General features: G+C 44.7%; 1 protein-coding gene across 5 annotated transcripts in view; it reads right to left on the reverse strand.

The window, feature by feature from the left end:
• The window catches only part of IMMP1L (inner mitochondrial membrane peptidase subunit 1), a 90,567-nt gene that overhangs the window by 53,635 nt on the left and 12,061 nt on the right, over nucleotides 1-24,871 (reverse strand). For 2 of the 5 annotated variants that reach the window (XM_077288064.1, XM_077288065.1), the window contains exon 2: nucleotides 16,498-16,556. The exons of 2 other annotated variants lie outside the window; for them this stretch is intronic. The gene's annotated coding sequence lies outside the window, so the exon portion shown is untranslated. Of the gene's footprint in view, nucleotides 1-10,616; nucleotides 10,731-16,497; nucleotides 16,557-24,871 lie in introns of those variants that run through there. One more of the 5 variants, XM_077288066.1, reaches the window with a different exon arrangement.

The raw sequence follows: 24,871 nt of genomic DNA on the forward strand, positions 1-24,871 counted from the left end.
ATTGGCCGCTGCAAATTCGTAGCAGTTTTCCATCAGGTTTACAGTACCATGTACACCTATGGAAAACCAAATCCGCTGTGCCCATGGTGCGGAAAATTCCGTGCAGAAACGCTGCGTTGTATTTTCCGCAGCATGTCAATTCTTTGTGCGGATTCCGCAGCGTTTTACACCTGTTCCTCAATAGGAATCCGCACAAAAAAACACTGGAAATCCGCTGTAAATCCGCAGGTAAAACGCAGTGCCTTTTACCTGCAGATTTTTCAAAAATCGTGCGGAAAAATCTCACACGAATCCGCAACGTGGGCACATAGCCTTAGGGTTGGAATTAGAGTTAGGGTTGGAATTAGGGCTAGGGTTGGAATTAGGGTTAGGGTTGGAATTAGGGTTAAGATTAGGCTTGTGGTTAGGGTTACGGATAGGGTTAGGGGTGTGTTGAGGTTACAGTTGTGGTTAGGGTTGGGATTAGGGTTAGGATTAGGGTTACGGGTGTGTTGGGGTTAGGGTTGTGGTTAGGGGTGTGTTGGGGTTAGGGTTGTGATTAGGGTTATGGCTACAGTTGGGATTAGGATTAGGGGTGTGTTGGGGTTAGTGTTGAAGTTAGAATTGAGGGGTTTCCACTGTTTAGGCACATCAGGGGTCTCCAAATGCAACATGGCGCCACCACTGATTCCAGCCAATCTTGCGTTCAAAAAGTCAAATGGTGCTCCCTCCCTTCCAAGCCCCGACGTGCGCCCAAACAGTGGTTTACCCCCACATTTGGGGTACCAGCGTACTCAGGACAAACTGGGCAACAACTGTTGGGGTCCAATTTCTCCTGTTACCCTTGCAAAAATAAAAAATTACTTGCTAAAACATAATTTTTGAGGAAAGAACAATTATTTTTTATTTTCACGGCTCTGCGTTATAAACTTCTGTGAAGCACTTGGGGGTTGAAAGTGCTCACCACACATCTAGATAAGTTCCTTCGGGGGTCTAGTTTCCAAAATGGGGTCACTTGTGGGGTGTTTCTACTGTTTAGGCACATCAGAGGCTCTGCAAATGCAACGTGATGCCCGCAGACCATTCCATCAAAGTCTGCATTTGAAATGTCACTACTTCCCTTCCGAGCCCTGACGTGCGCCCAAACAGTGGTTTACCCCCACATATGGGGTACCAGCACACTCACAACAAACATCGGGGCCCAATTTCTCCTGTTACCCTTGTGAAAATAAAAAATTGCTTGCTAAAACATCTTTTTGGAGGAAAGAAAAATGATTTTTTATTTTCACGGCTCTGCGTTGTAAACTTCTGTAAAGCACTTGGGGGTTGAACGTGCTCACCACACATCTAGATAAGTTCCTTGGGGGGTCTAGTTTCCAAAATGGGGTCACTTGTGGGGGGTTTCTACTGTTTAGGCATATCAGGGGCTCTGCAAACGTAACATGATGCCCGCAGACCATTCCATCAAAGTCTGCATTCCAAAACGTCACTACTTCCCTTCCGAGCCCCGGCATGTGCCCAAACAGTGGTTTACCCCCACATATGGGGTATCCGCGTACTCAGGAGAAACTGGACAACAACTTTTGGGGTCCAATTTCTCCTGTTACCCTTGCAAAAATAAAACATTCTGGGCTAAAAAAATATTTTTGAGGAAAGGAAACATTTATTATTTTTACGGCTCTGCGTTATAAACTTCTGTGAAGCACTTGGGGGTTCAAATTGCTCACCACACATCTAGATAAGTTCCCTTGGGGGTCTAGTTTCCAAAATGGAGTCACTTGTGGGGAGTTCCTACTGTTTAGGCACATCAGGGGCTCTGCAAACGCAACCTGATGCCCGCAGATCATTCCATCAAAGTCTGCATTTCAAAACGTCACTACTTCCCTTCCGAACCCCGACATGTGCCAAAACAGTGGTTTACCCCCACATATGGGGTATCAGCGTACTCAGAAGAAACTGGACAACAACATTTGGGGTCCAATGTCTCCTATTACCCTTGGGAAAATAAAAAATTGTGGGCTAAAAAAATCATTTTTGAGAAAAGAAAAATTATTTTTTATTTTCATGGCTCTGCGTTATAAACTTCTGTGAAGCACTTGGGGGTTCAAAGTGCTCACCACACATCTAGATTAGTTCCTTGGGAGGACTAGTTTCCAAAATGGTGTCACTTGTGCGGGAGCTCCAATGTTTAGGCACACAGGGGCTCTCCAAACGCGACATGGTGTCCGCTAATGATTGGAGCTAATTTTCCATTCAAAAAGCCAAATGGCGTGCCTTCCCTTCCGAGCCCTGCCGTGCGCCCAAACAGTGGTTTACCCCCACATATGGGGTATCATCGTACTCAGGACAAACTGGACAACAACATTTGGCGTCCAATTTCTCCTATTACCCTTGGGAAAATAAAAAATTCTGGGCTAAAAATCATTTTTGAGGAAAGAAAAAATATTTTTTATTTTCACGGCTCTGCGTTATAAACTTCTGTGAAGCACCTGGGGGTTATAAGTGCTCACTATGCATCTAGATAAGTTCCTTGGGGGGTCTAGTTTCCAAAATGGGGTCACTTGTAGGGGAGCTCCAATGTTTAGGCACACAGGGGCTCTCCAAACGCGACATGGTGTCCGCTAACGATTGGAGCTAATTTTCCATTCAAAAAGTCAAATGGCACGCCTCCCCTTCCGAGCCTTGCCGTGCACCCAAACAGTGGTTTACCCCCACATATGAGGTATCGGCGTACTCAGGAGAAATTGCCCAACAAATTTTAGGATCCATTTTATCCTGTTGCCCATGTGAAAATGAAAAAATTGAGGCTAAAAGAAATATTGTGTGAAAAAAAAGTACATTTTCATTTTTACGGATCAATTTGTGAAGCACCTGAGGGTTTAAAGTGCTCACTATGCTTCTAGATAAGTTCCTTGGGGGGTCTAGTTTCCAAAATGGGGTCACTTGTGGGGGAGCTCCAATGTTTAGGCACACGGGGGCTCTCCAAATGCGACATGGTGTCCGCTAAAGATTGGAGCCAATTTTTCATTGAAAAAGTCAAATGGCGTTCCTTCCCTTCCGAGCCCTGCCGTGCGCCCAAACAGTGGTTTACCCCCACATATGAGGTATCAGCGTACTCAGGACAAATTGGACAACAACGTTCGTGGTCCAGTTTCTCCTTTTACCCTTGGGAAAATAAAAACATTTTCGCTAAAAGATCATTTTTGTGACTAAAAAGTTAAATGTTCATTTTTTACTTCCATGTTGCTTCTGCTGCTGTGAAACACCTGAAGGGTTAATAAACTTCTTGAATGTGGTTTTGAGCACCTTGAGAGGTGCAGTTTTTAGAATGGTGTCACTTTTGGGTATTTTCAGCCATATAGAACCCTCAAACTGACTTCAAATGTGAGGTGGTCCCTAAAAAAAATGGTTTTGTAAATTTTGTTGTAAAAATGAGAAATCACTGGTCAAATTTTAACCCTTATAACTTCCTAGCAAAAAAAAAATTTGTTTCCAAAATTGTGCTGATGTAAAGTAGACATGTGGGAAATGTTATTTATTAACTATTTTGTGTCACATAACTCTCTGGTTTAACAGAATAAAAATTCAAAATGTGAAAATTGCGAAATGTTCAAAATTTTCGCCAAATTTCCGTTTTTTTCACAAATAAACTCAGAAATTATCGACCTAAATTTACCACTAACATGAAGCCCAATATGTCACGAAAAAACAATCTCAGAATCGCTAGGATCCGTTGAAGCGTTCCTGAGTTATTACCTCATAAAGGGACACTGGTCAGAATTGCAAAAAACGGCAAGGTCATTAAGGTCAAAATAGGCTGGGTCATGAAGGGGTTAACAAAGGGAGATGATCGGGGCAGAGTCCTCCTTCAAAGAGGGGCTATGAAAGGTATACAGACCAGAGATCAGGATCCAGACAAATTCATATATATCTACGGATGCTCGTTCCGAGTACAAGAGTAAGGGTATGTGTCCACGTTCAGGAAACGCTGCGTTTTTGACGCAGCGTTGAGCAGCATGCATAAAAAACGCAGCGTCCAGATGTTACAGCATAGTGGAGGGGATTTCATGAAATCCTGCCTCCACTATGCAGTAAAAGACGCATGCGGCACACCCGAGAAAACTCACATGCGGCGCGCCTTTTAAGAACGCAGCATGTCCTTACATTGCAGAAAAAACGCAGGTGACCTGCCAGTGACCTCAGGTGCAGATTTGGTCAGGATTTTACCTGCATAAAATCCTGACCAAATCCTGAAGCAATCCTGAACGTGGACACATACCCTAAGAGTCTTGTCCAGTCTGTGCATTGCGGTCCATGATCGGAAAAAAAATCCTCAGACATCTGCATGAACCCTTAATAGGGAATCTATGAGGCTGCCTCAGAGGAACAAAGCATTTAAAGGGGTTTCCCCATTAACAAAATACATTTTAATCAATATATATTTAAATAATAATAATACCCACAATTGCATGTGTTTAAATAAAATGTTGCTGTGCCGAGATAATCTTATACATGTGCTGCTGTTGTGTACTGTGTAATGGCTGTGTCTGACCATGCAAGAACATGGTCTGCTCATACCACAGCTACTGGGCAGGGGGAAGCAAAAGAGAATAAAGACATTACAGAATGTTGTAAGGCAAAACATTTCCCTGCCTGTTTTAAGCAATATATTACCTTAAAGAAAGAATAAGCTGTGTAATATCTGTACACTCATCTTTTGTGTCCCCTCCTGCCCAGGAGATGTGGTATGATCAGACCATGTTCCTGCACGGTCAGACGCAGCCATTACACAGTACAGGCACATGTATAAGATTATCTCAGCACAGGAACATTTTATTTTAACACATCCAATTGTGGAGCTTATTGTTATTCCAAGATCTATTGATTAAAATTAATTTTTGTTTGAGGGAAAACCTCTTTAACTTTTACCCCTTGGCTTTATTTATCAGTAGGAGTTCAAGGGTCTTCTATCAATATAAAATATATGACAAAGAAAAAGTTGTGTAAACAGGGCAGTTTTACTTGAATTGCTTGTCCACGGTCCACCCATATCTAATAAATGCAGGAGTACAAGCATGTCCAGAATGGGAGTCCTCACAATCCTCACCCGGCCTGGAGAGAAGCCCTCCAAGATAGCTGTTTCCATATCTCTCGTACACGTGGAGCTATGAGCACCCAATTACGTAGCTGATCCTCCAGATAGGACAGGGATCTGAGGACCCTAGTTGTGGAGATGAAGGTTCTAATTCTTCCTGTCATGTAGTTACCATTTCGCTACGTGTACTACCAATATATAAAATCTATTTATATTATTGGGTACAAAATAAAAACAAATCTCGGCCCTTATTCCTCTCCCCACCCCACAACCCAATGAAGGCCACCTTCGGTCACACAATTAAAATGGCTCATTCTCCCCTAGGAGGATTAGGAATACCAGAACTGCTGGTAGGAGATCTGAACTCTCATCCCACTCTGCTGAATAGAAAGGAAAATGAAGTCATCTTCTTCGCAATCATAATTCCAAGTTCACGCTGTTTGGAGCTTACTAGTGTCCCCAAGCCCAAATACTTTGCCTTTAGTAAGCATGAACACAGCAGGACACTAAGAAAAATCACGTGACTGTTAGCGCTACCTGGTCAGGTGACTCCACAGCTAATCTGCTTTGGGGACCATGAAACATTAACCCATTTAATGACAATGGTATGCATTGCAGTGCATGACAGATCCCTCTGCCTAAAAAGGGGTTAATTGGCACAAGCCAATGCCACCACATTCCAGAATTGATGAGGGAAGAGGCTTTCGCACAGTATAATGGCAGACGCCAGTAAGAAGATTAGGAAAGTGAATGTGATTGATGACAACGCAGTTTTCTAACTGTGTTTACAAAGGACACCCAGGATCCAAGAAAGAAAATGGACAACGTAAATGATAACAGAGATAATACTTGTTAAAGAAAACAGCCGGGAGATTTTATGGCAGACGAACTTTGACGCTAAATTAATCCCCATGTTAGCTAAACTGGAAAGGAAAAAACATACAGTCATGGCCGAAAGTGTTGGCACCCTTGATATTGTTCCAGAAAATTAAGTATCTCTTCCAGAAAATTATTGTAATTACACATTTTGTTATTCACAAGTTTATTTCCTTTGTGTGTAACACAAAAAACAAACAGAGAAAAAAAAGCCAATGGGACATAAATTCACACAAAACCCCCAAAATGGGCCAGGACAAAATTATTGGCACCCTTAACTTTAATATTTGGTTGCACACCCTTTGGAATAAATAACTGCAATTAATCGCTTCCTATAACCATCAACACGCTTCTTACACCTCTCAACTGGAATTTTGGATCACTCTTCTTTTGCAAACTGCTACAGGTCTCATATTTTAAGGGTGCCTTCTCTCAACAGAAATTTTAAGATCTCTCAACAGGTGTCAATGGGATTTAGATGCACTCATTGCTGGCCACTTTAGAACTCTCCAGCACATTGTTTCCATCCGTTTCATGATGCCTTGAACATAGTCAAGGCACCCAGTGCCAGAGGCAGCAAAACAACCTCAAAACATCTATGAACCTCCACCATATTTGACTGTAGGTACTGTGTTCTTTTCTTTGTAGGCCTCATTCCATTTTCGGTAAACAGTAGAATGATGTGCTTTACCAAAAGCTCTATTTTTGTCTCATCTGTAAATAAAACGCTTTCCCAGAAGGAATTTAGCTTACTCATGTACATTTTGGCTAACTGCAATCTAGCTTTTATATGTTACGGTGTCAGCAGTGGGACCCTCCTGGGTCTCCTGCCATAGAATTTCATTTAAGTCAAATGTCACTAAAGCGTCCTGAGCCTAAAAGACATTTTGAATTTCTTTGGAACTTGTTCGGGGCTGCTTATACATCATCTGGACTATCCTGGGTTGCAAGCTTTCATCAATTTTTCTGCGCCAACCATGTGGGTTGTGTAGTCGGTAAGCCCTCTGACTCTTTAATTACCCTGACTTTCGACTCCACAGCATGGGAGGAGGAGCTTCACTACTGAGCATGTACATAAAGTGCAGCACAGATTCAAATCAACTAAAAGCCTAGATCCTTACATCAGGAATAGAAAATACATTTATAGGACATTTCAGACCTTTACAGCACATCCTGCAATGTATTACTGTACCCAATTTATTATATATTTTAGGAGTCGGTCCATTTTATACTGACTCCACCAAAATTTATTATATATTTTAGGAGTCGGTCCATTTTATACTGACTCCACCAAAATTGACACAGACTCTACAGCACTGGCCAGGGGTTGTAAACTTCCAGATTATGTTGCGCACTGTGGACAAAGGAACATCAAGAACTCTGGAGATGGACTTGTAACCTTGAGATTGTTGCTATTTTTCAGCAATTTTGGTTCTCAAGTACTCAGACAGTTTTCTTCTCCTTTTTCTGTTCTCCATGTGGCGCACGCAGACACACAATGGAAAGCTTGAGTCAACTTCTCAACTTTTTATCTAGTTTCTGGTGTGATTTTCATATTGCCCACACCTGTTACTTACCACAGGTGAGCTTGAACGAGCATTACATGCACGAAACAAAGTTGTTTACCCACAAAAAAATTGGGGCTAAAATAAAATTTTTGTGGGAAAAATGTGATTTCTTTTATTTTCACTGCTCTACGTTATAAACTTCTGTGAAGCAGCTGAGGTTCAAGGTGCTCACCACACATCTAGATACATTCCTTGAGGGGTCTAGGTTCTAAAATGGTGTCACCCTGTGGGGGTTTTCCACTGTTTAGGCACATCAGGGGCTCTCCAAATGTGCCATGACACCAGCCGACCATTCCATCAAAGTCTGTGTTCCAAAACGTCACTCCTTTTTTGAGCGCTGCCGCGACCCTAAACAGTATTTTACCCCCACATATGGGGTATCTGCGTACTCAGGAGAAATTGCACAACAAATTGTAAGGTGCAATTTATCATGTTACCCTTGTGAAAATGCTAAATTTGGGGCTAGAAAACATTTATGTGGGGAAAATTTGATTTTTTTTATTTTCATGGCTCAATGTTATAAACTTTTGTGAAGCCTATGTTCAGCAAGTAGTGAAATCCAAACTGCTAGTAAGTAATATATCGTTCTGGATTAAAAAATCAATTCTTTATTTCAATTGGTAATAAAAACAATACCACGACAACATACAAATATCAATACAAATACATAAAGTGCAAGGTGCATAGAACAGACAGCGCTGAAAATGAATGTGGGGTATGCACTATCACGATGGGGTAAGAAATGAAAAAACAAAGCCGATTTCTGTGGTTCAAAAACCCTACTAGCCAATTTACTCAAAAGATTACTGGTGTTGGGTACATAGAGAGTTCCTCCGTGAAGCAAAATAAATATCTATATATAGATATGCACTTGTTCCTTACCCCAGGGATGAATTGTGTCACTCACATGTAATCCGGTGTACCGATATATTTCCCCTGTGATACCTCTGTGTTACTATATACTGCTTACAGCAGATATACGTATAATTTCTAGTTGTATTGTTATTTTGTACTATTTAAATAAATTTTGTATCTTATTTTAATTATGGTATTTGGAATATTTTTGCTCCGTTTTTTGGTGGTTCAAAAGATTACTGGTGTTGGGTACATAGAGAGTTCCTCCGTGAAGCAAAATATAAGGGGAATATCTATATAATTGTCTAAGGTCCACTTCCGTCTGTTTGTCTGTCACGGAAATCCTGCGTCAGTGACGGGCACAGTCCGGCCGCAAATTGGCCCCTCCCTACTCCCCTGCAGTCAGTGCACACATAGCGTTAAACGGATTGCCTTTCACCGCGGCATAACGCAGTGTAAGGCAGCCCGTTAACGCTGCCATTAACCCTCTCTGTGACCAACTTTTCACTATTGATGCTGCCTATGCAGCATCAATAGTAAAAACATATAATGTTAAAAATAATTAAAAAAAATAAAAAAATCATTATATACTGACCCTCCGGTGGCCCCTGGATCCAGCCCAGGCCTTTCCCACTCCTCGCGTGCCGCTCCGGTCCCCAGAATGCAATGTGGCAATAACCGGAGATGACGTAGCGGTCTCGCAAGACCACTACATCATCACGTGTTATACTACATGGCTGTGCAATATACTACGTGGCTGTGCAATATACTAGTGGGCTGTGCTACATACTACGTGGGCTGTGCTACATACTACGTGGGCTGTGCTACATACTACGTGGCTGTGTTATATGCTATGTGGGCTGTTATATACTACGTGGCTGTGCTATAAAGTCTGTGGGCTGCTATATACTACGTGGGCTGCGCTATATGCTACGTGTGCTGTGCAAAATACTACGTGGCTGTGCTATATACTACGTGGGCTGTGCAATAAACTATGTGACTGTTATATACTACGTGGCTGTGCAATATACTACGTGGCTGTGCAATATACTACGTGGCTGTGCAATATACTACGTGGGCTGTGCAATATACTACGTGGGCTGTGCAATATACTACGTGGCTGTGCAATATACTACGTGGCTGTGCAATATACTACGTGGCTGTGCAATATACTACGTGGCTGTGCTACATACTACGTGGGCTGTGCTACATACTACGTGGGCTGTGCAATATACTACGTGGCTGTGTTATATACTACGTGGCTGTGTTATATACTACGTGGCTGTGTTATATACTACGTGGCTGTGTTATATACTACGTGGCTGTGTTATATACTACGTGGCTGTGTTATATACTACGTGGCTGTGTTATATACTACGTGGCTGTGTTATATACTACGTGGTCTGTGTTATATGCTACGTGGGCTGTTATATACTACGCGGGCTGTTGTATACTATGTGGGCTGTTATATACAATCAGCGACAGGCGCACTCCGGCCGCGAATTGGCGCAGGATTTGAACCACGCTTCGCTAATTGGTCGCGCCCGGCCAGCCGAATCCTGTGTATTCATTGTATTATTCTAAAATCTTCATAAATAAACTACATACATATTCTAGAATACCCGATGCGTTAGAATCGGGCCACCATATCAGAGACACGTGGTGGATCCCATCAGACCCCGTCCCGATGTGTTTCGCTCTGCTCATCAGGGGATTAATATGGGGCCAGCCAGGGCCGCCATCAGGGCATTACAGCCGTTACTGCTGTATGGGGCCCGGTCAGCAGCAGTACACAGAGGGGCCCGCAGATCCGGGGCCCCACTGTTGTGCTTCTACTGATCGGGCCCCATTGTGCACTAAAATACTGTGCACTGCGGCGCACATGTCGGTGCTGGGGCCCGGGAGCCGTCTTGGAGCTGTGCACGGCCGTCTTACCTAGTCGGCTGCACAGCTCCTGCTCGGCTGTAGCTAGAATGTATGGGCTCCCTGCAGGTCCTGACTGCAGCCCATCCATTCTAGCCAGTAGTGTAGGGGGGGGCAGAGGGGGGCCATCGCCCCGGGCCCTGTCACATGAAGGGGCCCACGGGGAGCCAGGGCAGGGCCACTTCTGTGACGAGGCAGAACACTGCATAGGAGCAGAGCAGTATAACATCTGCTCCCGTCTGACAAGCTGCAGGCTGGCTACTAGCACACTGACGGCTGCAGAGTCTCCCCCCTGCAGTGAATGGTTTCGCCCGTCTGACCTGATGATGAAGCTTTTCCCCGGCTGCAGTTTTCTTCACTCTGTGCACGCTGGGATTGGCTCAGGCACGCTGGGTCCTAGTGCCCACCCTGCATTTCACTGACACTTCCTGGTCCTGCCTGCAGTGCAAACTTTATCAGTAAGTGCTGGGGATGGGACATTTTAGGTTTATTAAATTCAGGTATGTCACTATGAGACCCTTGGGGTATTGTGGGGGCTGAAAGTGGGTGAGGGGGACAGGGTACTGGGGGGTGAATGTGAGCCCATGGGGGTATTGTGGGGGAGGGGAGACAGGGCACTGGGGGGTGAATGTGAGACCATGGGGGTGTTGTGGGGGCTGAAGGTAGGTGAGGTGGGACAGGGCACTGAGGGGTGGATGTGAGACGATGGGGGTATTGTGGGGGAGGGGGACAGGTCACTGGGGGCTGAATATTATAATGTTATGATAGTATATGTACGGGGAGGCTGGAGATGGGGGGTAGGGGCCTTTGATACGTACCACCTGGGTATTTTATGAGTGTTAGTATAAGGAGCCCCCATACAGTAACCAAGACCTGCATCACATTTACAGCACCACTTCCAGGTGCTGAAAATCCTCGTCCCCTGCCCCCTGTCTGATACTCACCTTCTGGCGTCTTCATCTGTTTTAGGCTACGTTCACATGTGCGTTGTGCACCGCAGCGTCGGCGACGCAACGCACAACGCAAATGTGAACGAATGCACAACGCAGCGTTTTGTGACGCATGCGTCCATTTTTGCATGGTTTTTGGGCGCAGAAAAAACTGCAACTTGCTGCGTCCTCTGTGCCCTGACGCTTGTACCACAGCGACACACGCGTCAAAAAACGCAAGTGCAACGCATGTCCATGCGCCCCCATGTTAAATATAGGGGCGCATGACTCATGCGGGGACGCTGCGGCGCCGAACGCAAATGTGAACGTAGCCTTAGTCTCTGCTTGGCTCCATCTCCTGCAGTTTGTGACCTGTCCGAGGCTCCAATGTTTCATGGAGCAGCGCAGAGGTCACTAATCAGTGTGAGTCTATGGGAGCCTCGTTCTGGCCTCGTTCTCACTCTCAGGCTATGTGCACACGGTGCGGATTGGCCGCTGCGGATCTGCAGCAGTTTTCCATCTGGTTTACAGTACCATTTAAACCTATGGAAAACCAAATCCACAGTGCACATGGTGCGGAAACGCTGCATTGTATTTTCCATAGCATGTCAATTCTATTTGCAGATTCCGCAGCATTTTACACCTGCTCCTGTATAGGATTCCGCAGGTGGTAAAACGCAGGTGAAATCTGCACAAAAAACACAGGAAATCCGCAGTAAATCCGCAACAAAGTGCACATAGCCTCATAGTCTTACATTGAGCGCTTTTGACATAGCTTCTAACTTCTGGCCTGTCAGAAGCTGCGCTCACAAGTTTGAGCAGCGGCACTGCAGCAGTGCCCCAAAATACTGAATACGCCGGAGCATGAGTAAATGTCCATCATACTGTGTATAATACGGGAGCTGCGGGTCCATCATACTGTGTATACGGGAGCTGCGGGCCCATCATACTGTGTATAAGGGAGCTGCGGGCCCATCATACTGTGTATAAGGGAGCTGCGGGCCCATCATACTGTGTATAAGGGAGCTGCGGGCCCATCATACTGTGTATAAGGAAGCTGTGGGCCCATCATACTGTGTATAAGGAAGCTGTGGGCCCATCATACTGTGTGTAAGGGAGCTGCGGGCCCATTATACTGTGTATAAGGGAGCTGCGGGCCCATCATACTGTGTATAAGGGAGCTGCAGGCCCATCATACTGTGTATAAGGAAGCTGTGGGCCCATCATACTGTGTACAGGGGAACTGTGAGGGACATCATACTGTTTGACGGGAGCTGCCGGCCCATCATACTGGGTATAGGAAACTGTGAAGGCATATTGTGCATATGGGAGCTGTTGGCCTATTACACTGTATATAGGGGAGCTCTGGGGCATTACACTTTCTATAGTGGAGTTCTGTCAGCATTATACTGTGTATAGGGGAGCATTGGGCTCATTATCTATAGGGGAGCAGTGGGAACATCATACTGTGTAAATAGGGGAGAAGTGGGAACATCATACGGTGTAAATAGGGGAGAAGTGGGAACATCATACTGTGTAGAGGGGAGCAGTGAGAACATCATACAGAGTATCGGGGAGTTATAGAATCATCATACTGTGTATAGGGGAGCTGTGGGGGCCTTAGACTGTGTATAGGGAAGCTTTAAGCTCACCATACTGTGTATAATGGAGCAGTACATGAGGGAACTTAGGGGACATTATTAAATGTTAAGTGGGCACTTAAGCATCATTGTTATAGGGGCACTCGGAGTATTGTGACCATCAAAGTTGCATATGGTCACAATATGGCGGTAAAGTCAATGTTCATTTTTGTATATAGATTTATTTTCAATAACAGCGCGGACATATTCTGAGGTTCCCCTATATTCACAATAAGAGTGCGCAACCGTAGCTGTAATGAGGGTTAGCTGGTTAGGGGCCCACTCAGATGTTTGGCCCCCCCTAAGTTGAAACCCTAGCTACGCCTCTGATTTTAGCAGTCTCAGTAGTGAATGTGCTAGAATGTAGGGGCTCCTGTCAGGTCCTCTCAGCAGCCCATACATTCTAGCTGCTGCTTCACTGCTGGAAACACTAGACGCCCCGGAACTACTGAGGTAAGTATTAAAAAAACATTTTTATTTTTGTTTTTTTAAATGGGTGAGGTGGGTGAGAGTGAGACTGCGCATGATGAAATGATAGGGGGCTGCAGATGATGAAGTGTGGTTGAGGGGGCACTGCGCATGATGAAATGATAGGGGGCTGCAGATGAAGTGTGTTTAAGGGGGCACTGCACATGATGAAATGATAGGGGGCTGCAGATGATGAAGTGTGGTTGAGGGGGCACTGCACATGATGAAATGATAGGGGGCTGCAGATGATGAAGTGTGTTTGAGGGGGTACTGCACATGATGAAATGATAGGGGGCTGCAAATGATGAAGTGGGGGTGATGGGGACTGCAGATGATGAAGTGGGGGTGATGGAGACTGCAGATGATGAATTGTGTTTGAGGGGGTACTGCACATGATGAAATGATAGGGGGCTGCAAATGATAAAGTAAGGGGGACTGCAGATGAAGTGAAGGGGGATAGGGGACTAAATGATGAAGTAAGGTGGACTGCAAATGATGAAGTGGGGGTGATGGGGACTGTTCATCAAGTGAGTGTGAGGGACGGTGGACAGCAATTGAATTGTAGGTGGGGGTGGGGAGAGCCAATGGTATATTGAAGGTAGGGAGAGCAAATAATGAATTTTGAGGGTGGGGAAGAGCAGTTGATAATGAATAGAGGGTGGGAGAGAGAGAAGACATGACAATGAATTGAGGCAGAAGGGGCATGTAGCTATAATGAATCGGAGTTAGGGTTAGAGCGGGAGGTGCATAGTGGGATCGTTGAGGATAAAGTGACTGGAAATAAATTGGGAGAAAGAGTACAGGTGCTAATTAATTTATATATTAAATGGGGAAAGTGGCTATGTATAGCTAGAAGGGGCTCAGTGGCGTATTATAATTTATATTTGGAATGGTGGGTTGCATAATAACCAATTACAGTATATATTAATGGTGGGTGAATGTCTGTATTCAGATGCGTAGTGTAGAAGAAAGGAAAAAAAGTGGGGAATGTGCTCTGGAAGCGGTGCTCTAGATAACTGTTATTTTATGCAGAGACGAGTCCTGGCTGAAAGAAGTGATGGCGGTCTGCGCTGGATTAAAAAGAAACGCAAAGATGAAGGACTTCAGCTAGAGACATCACTGGTGAGTCAGTATGTTACCTGTACACTGACACCATACACTATATACTGTATACAGAGCTCCTGTGTATCATGTCACTTGTGATCCCTATATTACCTATACACTGACACCATACACTGTATACTGTATACAGAGCTCCTGTGTATCAGGTCACTAGTGATCCCTGTATTACCTATACACTGACACCATATACTGTATACAGAGCTCCTGTGTATAATGTCACTGGTGATCACTATATTATCTGTACACTAAACACTATATACAGAGCTCCTGTGTATAATGTCACTAGTGATCACTGTATTACATGTACACTGACACTATATATAGAGCTCCGGTGTATAATGTCACTGGTGATCACTGTATTACCTGTACACTGACACTATATATAGAGCTCCTGTGTATAATGGCATCAGTGACCACTGTATTACCTGTACACAGACACTGCATACTAAGTACAGATCTCCCATGTATAATAGCACATATGGTGATAGTATTTTTTTTTTATTAATCAGTATTGTAATATTCAGTCACAATGTGGTGGTAATATGTTGTCCGGCCATGGTGTGGCGGTATTTGTTCCTTGTATGTGCTATTATTTGGTCACTATGTGGTGGTAATATGTGGTCTGGTCATCGTGTGGTGGCATTTGTTCCTTGTACGTGCTATTATTCGGTCACCGTGTGGTGGTAATATGTGGTCTGGTCATGTTGTGTTGGTATTTGTTCCTTGTATGTAGTTGGTCACCATGTGGTGGTAATATGTGGTCTGTACATGCTGCTGTGGTATTTGTCCCTTGTATGCGATATTGTTCAGTCACTGTGGTGGTAATATGTGGTCTGCACATGGTGTGGTGTTATTTATTCCTTGTAGATAGTATTATAGGTCACTATGTGGTGATAATGTGGTGTCTGGTCACGGTGTTGTGTTATTTGTCCCTTGTATGTGGAATTATTGGTCATTTGAAAAATTGAAAAATAAATTAAAATATACCTAAATTGTATTGCATATTTTAACAAATGTTTAATAAGTTAGAGTAGAGTAGGGCCCGGCCAAAAGAGTCTACCTTGTCATCGTGGCAGATTAAAAAAACCTTTTGGCCTAAACAAAATCTGCTGGCTATGTGTGTGATCTGGTGATGGGAACTGTTAATGTGTGATCGGTGAGAAGTGTAGTTTTTCCAAGAGTCAGCGGTGGTGCTGTAGACAGTTCGAGGTTTGGAGGCGGGGCTGGGGTGGAGCCTGGGCGGAGTCTTAAGGGGGCCCCGAAAATGTTGCCAGTATGGGGCCCCAAAATTTCTAGTGGCAGCCCTGGGGCCAGCATCATAGTGCCGTTACCAAACCGCTATCGCCATATGTGGACAAATCAATCAGCCGTCCGGCATTTCACTGTTCAATGTTATAAACTTCTGTGAAGCACCTGGAGGTTCAAGGTGCTCACCACACATCTAGATAAGTTCCCTGAGGGGCCTAGTTTCCAAAATGGTGTCACTTGAGGGGTTTCCACTGTTTAGACACATCAGGGGCTCTCAAAACGTGACATGGTGTTCGCTAATTAGTCCAGCAAATTTTGCATTCAAAAAGTCAAATGACACTCCTTCCCATTCGAGCCCTACTGTGTGCAGAAACAGTAGTTTTCCCCAACATATGGGGTATCGGCAAGTAGTGATGAGCGAGTATACTTGTTGCTCGGGTGGTCTCCGAGTATTTGTGAGTGCTCGGAGATTTAGTTTTTGTCGATGCAGCGGCATGATTTACGGCTGCTAGGCAGCCTGAGTACATGTGGGGGTTGCCAGGTTGTTAGGGAACCCCCACATGTACTCAGGCTCTCTAGCACTCGCAAATCATGCAGCTGCGTCAACCAAAAATAAATCTTCGAGCAGTCAGAAATACTCGGAGACCACCCGAGCGTGCTCGGGAAAACCCGAACAGCGAGTATACTCGCTCATCACTACTTGCCGATACCCCATAAACAGGCTCAGGGGTGAACGGGTTAATTACATAAGAACAGCTGATAGTTGGGCATTTGGGACTTAGCAATTACTTTACCTTTTCTCTATGCTGCGCTCCTAAACACAGAACTTTAGCATAGACCGGACTTTTCCATCCTGCAATAAAAAAACAGTAATTAGACTTACTGGTAATTGTATTTCCAGGAATCCATCCTGACAGCACACTGGAGGACGTCCTTCTTATCCATGATGGGACAGGAAACACGAGAGGTTAAAAGGACCCTCCCCCTACCACCCTTCAGTGTTTTTCCAAAGTAACACATCTGGATGGATGCAAACACAAGTTTTATTACAACAAAATAATGAATCATACAAATGTTACATCACATAAGTATAAAGATCAGACAATAGGGAGGGAACTAACAGTGCTGTCAGGATGGATTCCTGGAAATACAATTACCAGTAAGTCTAATTACTGTTTTCCAGGTCACCACCTGACAGCACACTGGAGAAATACCAAAGGAGAATGGTATTTAGGGTGGGACCACTGCTTGAAGTACCTTTCTACCAAAGGCCAACTGAGGCGAAACTACATCTAGTTTATAGTGTTTAGAAAAGGTACTAAGATTAGACCATGATGCCGCTCTACAGATCTGGTCTGCCGTAGCCCCCCCTTTCTCCGCCCATGATGTGGCCATGGCCCTAGATGAGTGGGCTTTAAGATTAACCGGGGAATTTAGACCTTTAGCTTTGTAGGCTAAATCAATTGTAGACTTTATCCACCGTGCGATAGTCGCTTTAGACGCTTTTTTCCCTTTATTTGAACCCCTGAACTGAACGAACAAGTTATTGTCCTGTCTCCAGGGTCTAGATAGATCAAGGTATCTGAGTACTGACTCTCTTACATCAAGGTTATGAAAAAATCTTTCTTTTTGATTTTTAGGGAATTGGCAAAAAGATGGTAAAACAATCTCCTGATTCATATTAGTATCAGAAACGACTTTAGGGAGAAAGGCCGGATCAAGCCTTAGTACTATTTTATCATCAAAGATCTGTAAATACGGGTTCTGTACCGAAAGAGCCTGTAGTTCCCCCAATCTTTTTGCCGATGTGATCGCAACTAAAAACGCGGTTTTAAGAGAGAGTTTGTTAATGTCTATGTCTCCCGTTATATCCCAGGACTGATCACACAGAAAATTCAGGACCAGATTAAGATCCCACGGCGGGACTGGTTTCCTAATGAATGGCCTTAGCCTCTGGACTGCTCTAGAGAATCGACTAATCCAGGGGTGGGTAGATAACGAAAAATCAAAGAATACACTTAGGGCCGCTATCTGGACTCTTAATGTACTTGGTCTAAGGCCTTTTTGAAAACCTGACTGCAAGAAGTCAAGAATTTTTGGGATATCTGGATGGTCAGTATCAACTGTCATCTTCCCACAGAATCCACAGAATGTTTTCCATATTTTTGTGTAGATGGCAGATGTCACCGGCTTTCTGCTGGCTTGAAGGGTAGAAATGACGTCATCTGAAAGACCTTTTGCCCTCAAGACCTTCCGTTCAGGATCCAAGCTGCCAACTGAAGCGCTCCTGGGTTCTGGTGTAGTACTGGACCTTGTAGAAGAAGATCCTTTCTCTCTGGTAACAGGAGGGGTTCTTCCACTGATAATCTTCTTAACATTGGAAACCAACTTCGTTTCGGCCAGTGAGGAGCTATGAGGATGACTTTGGCCCCGTCCTCGCAGATTTTCCTGAGTATTCTTGGAATCAAGGCCAGAGGTGGAAACGCATACAGAAGACCGTCGTTCCAGGGTTGTGACAGGGCATCGATCGCGGCTGGGCTCTCCCAGGGATTTAGGGAGTAAAAGGTTTTGACCTTTGCGTTTTGCTTTGTAGCAAATAGATCCACAGTCGGCTTCCCCCAACGATGACAAAGATCCCTGAATACTTCGGCGTTTAGTTCCCACTCTGTAGGGGATACACTTTTCCTGCTCAGGAAATCCGCCAACCGGTTCTTGGATCCCTCCAGATGTACAGCCGAGATTGACCGCACCGACTTCTCTGCCCACTTGAAGATCTGTTCCGCCAGATCTTGTAATGCCAGATGTCTTGGGCCCCCCTGATGTCGAAGGAAGGCTACGGTCGTCGTATTGTCCGAGAAGATTTTTACATGCTTGTTCTTCAGCAAATGTTGTGCCGCCGTTAAGACCTTCCAAACCGCATGCAACTCTCTGTGGTTTGATGATTTCTTGCTGTCCTTCCTTTCCCAACGACCTTGGAAATATCTTCCCAGGACATGACCTCCCCAACCTTCCTGGCTTGCGTCTGTCGTGACTGACACACTCGGGGTTTGAAGCCATGGTACTCCCAGCCGGAGATTTTTGGAGAGAGTCCACCACACCAGAGACCTCTTGATCTGAAAAGAGAGATTCAGTCTTTGATTTAAAGAATTTTGCCTTCTGTTCCAGCTCCTCAGCACTCCCTGCTGAAGCTGCCGGGAATGAAACTGGCTCCATCTCACGCAAGGGATGCAGGCCGTCATTAATCCCAGGATTATCATCCCGTCTCTGATCGTATTTCGGCCTCGGGAGAAATGATGGACCTTTTTTACTATTCCCTTTAGCCTGTCTTCCGGAAGGTAGGACATCCTTGTTTCTGAGTCGAGCATGACTCCTAGGAATTTTATTCTGGATTTCGGTATTAAATCTGACTTCTTCCAATTTATGATCCAACCGAGCCTCTCTAGAGTGGAGATGAGGAACTGACAGTTGATTCTGAGCTGGTTTACTGACTCTGCTGCTACCAAAAAGTCGTCCAGATAAGGGATTACCATCAAATCCTGATTTCTCAGATATGCGACTACTTCTACCATAAGTTTCGTAAAAACCCTGGGAGCCGACGCCAGGCCGAAGGGGAGACAACGAAATTGAAAGTGATAGATCTTCCCCTCCATGTTTACCGCGAACCTCAGGAATTTTTGATGGTTTAAGTAAATGGGAACATGGTAATATGCACTCTTTAGGTCTAGAGTGCACATCACCATACCCCTTCCCAACAGAGGAATGGTAGACCGAATTGACTCCATTTTGAATCTTTTGTATACCACCCAGTTGTTTAGGTGCTTCAGATTTATTATCGTTCTCGACTCTCCCGATGGTTTTGTTATCGAGATGAGATTCGAGTAATGACCTCTGTACTCTTCTTGAGAGGGGACCGGAACAATTGCCGCCATTTTTAAGAGGTCCTGTATATCCGACCACATGGGGGATGACGATTTTAGATGTGTGCTGGACACTAGAAATCTTTCGGGTGGAAGGGAGGAAAATTCGATTTTGTACCCCTGGGACACCACCTGTAACACCCAAGGACTCGTTGTTATTTCCCTCCAACCTTCTAGGAATCCGGCTAGACGACCCCCTACTCTGATGGCGTCATTTTCTATGGTAGCTAGACCTCTGACCTGAGTAACTCGAGTCTTTGGTTTTGGGTCTACTGTCTCCCCCTTTCTGGTAGCTCCATCTACCTTGCTTCCCTTTACCCCTGTAATCCTGTTTCTGATTATAGCGGGGTCTCCGAAAGGGCTGGAATTTTTTAGGCTTTTCTTCGGGGAACCCCTTTTTTACATCTGAGGCTTTCTCTAAGATATCGTCGAGGACCGGTCCGAAGACCCTGCCCCCAGAGAAGGGTATGGAACATAATTTATTTTTGGAGATCACCCGACCAGCTTTTGAGCCAAATAGCTCTTCGGGCCGCATTAGAGAGAGATTGACCTCTAGCCGCAAATCTAACCGTTTCCGCGGATGCGTCTGCCAAAAAAGCGGTTGCCAATTTTAACAGAGGCAGATTTTTTAGGATAGTATCTCTAGGAGTTTTGGCTATTAATTGATCCTGAAGATCATTTAGCCACAGGTCCATGGAGCGAGCTACTGATGTTGCTGCGATATTAGCTCCGATAACCGCCGAAGAACTCTCCCAGGCCCGTTTCAAAAGTCCATCTGCCTTTCTGTCCATGGGCTCTTTTAAATTGGAAGAGTCCTCAAAGGGGATTGAGGTTCTTTTAGACACTTTAGCCAATGGAATGTCTATTTTAGGAATATCGACCCATTCCTTAACTTCCTCCGGGTCAAACGGCAGGCGGAGACGGAAATCTTTAGGGATAGTCAATCTCTTCTCCGCCTCTTCCCATTCCTCCAGAATCATGGCTCTGATATGGGAATTTACTGGAAACACCTTCGCAGTCTGTGAGCGCAGGCCACCAAACATTTCATCTTGAACCGAACAAGATGGTTGTGGATCCTCTATCTGCATAGTATGCCGCACAGCCTCCAACAGTTCTCCTGTGTCTGCTGCTGAGAATAAGTATTTTCTCCCTCTCTCTGGAGGGTCTCTGCTCTCCTCTTCCTCCTCTATATCCGATACAACAGATAACGAGTCTTCCGAGGAGTAATCAACCCTCTGCCTTTTGCTCGGTCTCTCAGAAGGTGAGGCTTGAGGTAGTACCAGACCTGATACAGAAGCCTGGACCTCCTCTCTTATCATGGCTCTTATCATGGCTCTCATATTTGACATAAGAGAAGCCTGCTCCTCTCCTATGATTTTGCAGGTGCATGCTTCACATAGGGGTTTCTGCCAGGTATCTTTCAGCTTGGCTGCACAAATAGGACATTTCCTGCTTTTGCCCAGCTTCTTTAACGATTTTTCTGGTAATGAGGCCGCCTATAGAAAAATAACAAACTCTAGCAAATGCACTGGTTTTTTTTTTTTTTTTTTTTTTTTTAGTATCCATAATACCGGCCCTGCTCTACTTACTGGCGCTGTGGACTCCTGCCCTTCTCTAGCTGCGTCCTCCATGATGCACCGGAGAACGCTTACTGCACATACCTTATATTTCTGTTCATCTGTTCATCTGTACCGCGCTCCTGCGCTCACTACCGCTTCCTGTTTCGGAGACGCCGCCCGCCCCCCTCAGCCGCAAACCGGAAGTGACGCGCGGCCGGAAAGAGAGGATGGTGTAGCGAGAATTTCCTTCCCCCATGCCGGCCGCATGGAGACGCCGACATCTGCAGAGGCTACCGGCAGGATCGCATACACCAGGGGGCGTGACGGAAGGATCGAGAGCCCCCGGCAGGGGGAAGCGATCCTCATACCAGGAGCAGCGCTACACTGGTAGGCAGAGGGACCCTCGGGCGGGTGTCAGCCAGCGGGTGCCTCATGGAGGGAAGGGTGAGGCAAAGCCCCCCCGATCCACATCCCCCCGCACAGAACGGTAGCTTCCTCTCGCCGTTCCTATCCATAATGGGACAGGAAAAACACTGAAGGGTGGTAGGGGGAGGGTCCTTTTAACCTCTCGTGTTTCCTGTCCCATCATGGATAAGAAGGACGTCCTCCAGTGTGCTGTCAGGTGGTGACCTGGAAATATGCTTGTTCTTTTAACATGGAAGTCATTGGCCACTGTACACATCTGTCATAGCCTCTATTTAATATATTTGTTAAATGGGGACCTTAAAACGTAGTGTGAACAAAGGTTATTAAAGTGATATTACTGTTATGATAGTGTAGCAACTCACTCAGGAAAATAGGTTGAAACACTAAAAACTGCAACTGACCCTGCTGGTTTCTGTAGAGGCTAAAGATCCTGACCCCGCAGTACCTAGTGGTTTCTGCATGATCAGATATAGCGCTAACCACAGACTAAACAATGTCAACTTGGACCTATGCTGTCTGAAAGGCTGTTGAGCTTCAATTTTGTCCTAATGAACCAAGGGGCAGAGCAGAGTGTAAATTACCTCCAGATGGGAAAGTGTGCTGAAATAGGAAGAGATCCCAGAGTGAGTAAAACAAACCACAAAATACAAAGTAAAGGATTAAGTAAGTAATGTTACAGAATGTCACCTACTTCCTAAAAAGAAACAGAAGATAGGTGCAGGGTAAGGCTACTTTCACACTAGCGTCGTGTACTGCACGTCGCTATGCGACGTTGCGGCGCACCGATACTAGCAGTGAAAGCGCCGCACAACGGGGGCAGCGGATGCTGTTTTTCAACGCATCCGCTGCCCCATTGTGAGGTGCAGGGAGGAGGGGGCGGTGTTCCGGCAGCGCATGCGCGGTCGGAAATGCTGCAGACGCACCAAAAAACGTTACATGCAACGTTTTTGGTGGCGATGGTCCGACGCAACACGACGTGTGGCAATGCGTCGCACTGCGTCGCTAATGCAAGTCAATGGAGAAAAAACGCATCCTGCAAGCACTTTTGCAGGATGCGTTTTTTCTACAAAACGACGCATAGCGACGTGCAGTGCACGACGCTAGTGTGAAAGTAGCCTAAAGAACATAAACAGCAGAGAGATAAACCCTACCTGGTCTTTTACTGACTGGCATTAACTACATCATTAGTATGGCTGGATATCCAAATGAGCCTATCACCTGCAGGAAATACCAGGGCACAGTAGATAAAGCCGCTCCCGAAAGATGCAGACAAAGGAGTAATTGAAAACAACTGTTACACTAAAAATACTGAAGTAAGGATAACAGAAACTAAACACCTGAAGAGAAGGTGTACCTGCTGTGGCTCGGTGGACAGAGAAGCCAATCACAAAGCACAGGCTCAAGGGTGCGACCCAAGACGCATTACAATTATATATATTTTAAGTTTTAGCACATTTACACAACAAAAAATGTTCCATTCATATTTATTAACTATTAAGTGGGTTTTTTTTGGAAAAAGACAACAGCAAACATCATTAGTTGATTATTTTTTATGCCATGGGGAATAGGGGACATTTATACTATAGATTAAAATACCATAAATGTATAAAATGTCCGGTCCAATTATACTGCTTTGGATTACACAACACTTCTAGCACCAAGGCATGGCGGGAAGGGCTGGTATCAATCAAGCTCTAAAACGATTACTTTTTTTTTAAATCTAAATGGGTAAAAAGCTAGAATTTGGAGGTTTCTTTAATCCTGGTCATTATAGCCGATCCCATGCTGGTTCCCGAAGAGATGTCTTGGGATTAGCTACTGTGCCCCACAATCATCCAGTGCTACGGTCAGGGGGACGCAACTCCGCTGCCTCAAATTATCAGGACGATTACGCAACTGACTAACAAGTGATGGATGTAGCAGCTTCCAATACTAGGCCGGTTTATTGGGGAACTCACAGTGAGCGTAAGGTATATACACCTACGATTCCAATGCATGGACTACATATATATTATATTGTATATATATTCCCGTGCAGTCACTGCCAAGTCCACAATAACAAAATGATCTTCTAGCAGCCCCCACCATTCGTTTATACAGGCCGATTGGACACGCGTTACAGGTAGCGTATGGCTTCAGTGGTGCGGTTTACAGAGCAAGAGGAACAGAGATATTACATTTTATGTATTTAATTGGGAAAAGTAAACAGTGTTTTAAAAATATAGGAAGATGATACAAAATGGGAACAAAATAATATGGTAAATACAATTACATGCAACAAAAGAGATAACAAAAGATTACTAAACCTGATGTCACGGAAATAGCTTAAAGCTTAACGGAGGGAGGTACTTCTTAGGAAGAGGGACATAACCCACCTTCCAGGACTGACAAAATACGAAAATCCAAATTCTGCTTTTTATTAGATCAAGGTTATGCCCACATACCTCCCCTTGGTGAGTTCATCTGGCGGCTGGTTGTGGGATGTGCTAGGTCTGTTAGAATTTTATGAAATCCCTAACTTTCAGAATATTGTCGCCCCTTTAGGTCCCAGGTGGTAGATATAGTCGTCATGTTTCCTATTGCGACTTTACCTTTCTATAGAGATAAAACATGGCATGGGTAGCATCATCCATTGGACCAATATTACAATGGAGGGGTTAAAATGGCCTAACGGTAATGTGAGTGAATGTGCTATATTCGTCCCTTCGCCACAATGCCAAAAATATATCTAACATTATTATCGGATCCATCAAAACCCCAATATTCACTGACCACTGGCTCCAAAAAGTCTGTTACCCGTGCTTTGAAGAGGAAGCTCTTGCCTTGGAAGTGTACTTCTCAGCCTCTGAATAAATAGATCCCATCCTTAGTGTCTAGGCTACCAGAGCAGATCAATGTTGTAATTATCTAGTCACTGCAGTAGGCCCCTACTTTAATAGAGGTTGAAGTGTCAGCTCTCTCACTTCCCCAGATATAATTATTTTCTCACATCCTCAGTTATAATTAATCTTATATGTTCAATGGGAGGGCGATCTGTAACCTCTCTGGAGATGTCTTTATGAATTTCAATTTTTCTAAATGACAACTACTATACCCTTGGCAATAAGGAGAATACAATTAGGTTTTAATAGTTTATCCAAATGTGGCAAGTCAACTAATCAAAAATTGGAAGTCAAAACAGCCGATTGCATTGGATTCAACATCTCTAAAAAAATGGGCACACTGTCTTTTTGAGGCGAGTTCACTCAGCAATTGACAGAACGATT

Source organism: Ranitomeya variabilis, chromosome 2, assembly GCF_051348905.1.
Source record: "Ranitomeya variabilis isolate aRanVar5 chromosome 2, aRanVar5.hap1, whole genome shotgun sequence".
NCBI lineage: Eukaryota > Metazoa > Chordata > Amphibia > Anura > Dendrobatidae > Ranitomeya > Ranitomeya variabilis.